The sequence below is a fragment of the Macaca thibetana genome, chromosome 13, assembly GCF_024542745.1.
Source record: "Macaca thibetana thibetana isolate TM-01 chromosome 13, ASM2454274v1, whole genome shotgun sequence".
In the NCBI taxonomy this organism is placed as follows: domain Eukaryota; kingdom Metazoa; phylum Chordata; class Mammalia; order Primates; family Cercopithecidae; genus Macaca; species Macaca thibetana.
In genome coordinates this window covers 41846932-41849912 of record NC_065590.1, presented here as the reverse complement: position 1 = coordinate 41849912, position 2981 = coordinate 41846932, and the positions used below count along the sequence as shown (strand labels likewise).

The 2981-nt window shown below is 43.1% G+C and overlaps 1 non-coding gene across 1 annotated transcript; it reads left to right on the top strand.

Annotated features, from left to right (window-relative positions):
* Window positions 1-2030: 2030 nt before the first annotated feature.
* LOC126934533 (small nucleolar RNA SNORA74) lies at window positions 2031-2227 on the top strand. The gene has a single exon (XR_007718998.1). It is a non-coding gene; the product is annotated as a small nucleolar RNA SNORA74 (small nucleolar RNA).
* Window positions 2228-2981: the final 754 nt, after the last annotated feature.

The window sequence follows — 2981 nt, the reverse complement described above, 5'->3', positions numbered from 1 at the left end:
TTGAGACATTTATTTACATGTCTCTCTCTCCTTCTAGATTGTGAATAATATGTGGACAAGATCTGTACATCATTCGTCATTGTATCCCCAGCAGCTACCAGATGTGGATGCCTTATTTACTAATACTTAGCCCAAAAAGATCAGACATGTTTTTAACTCTTTATTTTTAAGTAATTCAAACTTACAGAAAAGCTACAAGAATTCTACAAAAGCTCTCTGATACCTGTTGCCCAATTCACCAATTGCTCATATTTTGGCACATTAGCTCTATCATTCTCTCTTTCAGGAATCAGTCTTTTTTTTTTTTTTTAATCCTTTGTTCAACTTACTTTCATTTCCATTTAGTGCCTTATATTAGTTGTCTTTTCTCTCTGAATTTACCAATTTTCATACACCAACAAAAGGGAGGAGAGGGAGTAAAAAGGATCAGATGAACTTATGAACCATTGGCTTTTCATCCATTGAAAGCTACGAGATTGGCCAGGTATGGTGGCTCATGCCTGTAATCCCAGCTCTTTGGGAAGTGGGTGGATTGCTTGAGGCCAGGATTTCAACATCAGCCTGGGCAACATGGCAAAACTCTGTTTCTACAAAAAATACAAAAATTAGCCAGGTGTGGTGGTGGCAGGAAGGCTGAAGTGGGAGGACCGCTTGAACCCAGGAAGTAAAGACTGCAGTGAACTGTGACCGCAGCACTGCACTCCAGCCTGGGTGACAGAGTAAGTCCCTGTCTCAAAAATAAATAAATAAATACAACTATAAGATTTTTTTTTTTTTTTTTTTTTTTTTTTTTTTTGAGACAGAGTCTCGCTCTGTCCCCCAGGCTGGAGTGCAGTGGCACGATCTCGGCTCACTGCAAGCTCCGTCTCCTGGGTTCAGGCCATTCTCCTGCCTCAGCCTCCCGAGTAGCTGGGACTATAGGCGCCCGCCACCGCACCCGGCTAATTTTTTGTATTTTTAGTAGAGACGGGGTTTCACCGTGGTCTCGATCTCCTGACCTTGTGATCCGCCCGCCTCGGCCTCCCAAAGTGCTGGGATTACAGGCGTGAGCCACCGCACCCGGCCAACTATAAGATTTATTATTGAGACACTAAGAAAGGCATTTAACATGTCTATAAATATGGTCAAGCTAGAAAAAAAGAGGAGCTACCTTCTAGAATAGGCTATTTTTACCAGCAGAATTGCTATAGAAAATAATTATGTTGCATTACATAAATAGCTCTTCCTGCTTTTTAAGAAGTCAGCCAAGAAAGGTTGGGAGAAATCTACTATATTGTCAAAAAGTAATTTTTCATACTAGTCTGAGGGGCTAACAACATTTAGGAAGAACCTGGCTTGCCATGGAACGTAGAGGATGTGGGTGAGTGTTAATGACAGTGGGTTTCATGGCCGGGAACCGTGACTCACTCCTGTAATCCTAGCACTTTGGGAGGTTGAGGAAGGCAGATCATTTGAGGTCAAGAGTTCAAGACCAGCCTGGCCAACATGGTGAAACCCTGTCTCTACTAAAAATACAAAAATTAGCCAGGCGTGCTGGCGTGTGCCTGTAATCACAGCTACTTGGGAGGCTGAGGCACAAGAATTGCTTAAACCCAAGAAGCAGAGGTTGCAGTGAGCTGAGATCCCACCACTGCACTCCAGCCTAGGTGACAGAGTGAGACTCTGTCTCAAAAAAAAAAAAAAAAAAAAAAAGTGGATGTCAAAGATACGTCTTCATATCCCATAGGACACTTGTTTAAATTTTGCCAGGTCAAAGGGAGATTATTCTTATTCTGATTTTAACCCACACTGATTCTAATATATTGAGTTGTGTCATTTTCCTTTAAGGAAGTACAAAGTTTCAATGAAACAGCTGAATTGACAGGAGTTCCAAGAATTGCAACAAACAGAATAAAAAGAACAATGAAATCATTCACAAAAGAGGCCATTCACAGACAGCTTGGTACCACTGTAGTAAAAAAAAAAAAAAATTAGAACAAACTGGAGTGAAAGGAAAGTATAGTTCAGGATTCTGGATTTTAAAAGTTTTATCCAGCAGTCGTTAGCTCTCCTGGCTAGTGTGATGCCTGTGATGGTGTTTCACTGTTGGAACAGTAAGCACTGTCTTCATTGAGGCTTGGCTGCAGCTGCTGTTTTGGTGTGGGGCCAAGTACCTTTGGGCAGTGTTTCGCACCTCTGAGAGTGAAATGACTCCTGTGGATTAAGTCCTAATCTGAGTGCAAACAATCTTTTCTGTTAAAAAAAAATAGTTTTGAGGCCAGGCGTGGTGGCTCCTGCCTGTAATCCCAGCACTTTGGGAGGCTGAGGCGGGCGGATCACTTGAGGTCAGGAGTTTGAGACTAGCATGGCCAACATGGTGAAACCCCGTCTCTACTAAAAATACAAAAATTTAGCTGGGCCTGATGGCATGCACCTGTAGTCCCACGTACTCAGGAGGCTGAGGTAGGAGGATCGCTTGAACCCAGGAGGTATAGGTTACAGTAAGGCAAAATTGCACCACTGTCCTCCAGCCTGGGAGACAGAGCAAGATTCTGTTTCAAAAAAAAAAGTTTTGGGTTAAGTTTAATTTCTTTTCTTTCAAAAAAAAAAAATATATATATATATATATATTTTTAGAGACAGGGTCTTGCTATGTTGCCCAGGTTTGTCTTGATTCCTGAGCTCAAGAGGTCCTCGTGCCTCAGTCTCTCAAAGTCCTGGGATTACAGGTGTGAACCACCATGCCCAGCCAAGTTTAATTTTTTTTTTTTTTTTTTTTTTTGAGACAGAGTCTCGCTCTGTCACCCAGACTGGAGTGCAGTGGCCGGATCTCAGCTCACTGCAAGCTCCACCTCCCGGGTTTACGCCATTCTCCTGCCTCAGCCTCCCGAGTAGCTGGGACTACAGGCGCCCGCCACCGCGCCCGGCTAGTCTTTTGTATTTTTTAGTAGAGACGGGGTTTCACCGTGTTAGCCAGGATGGTCTCGATCTCCTGACCTCGT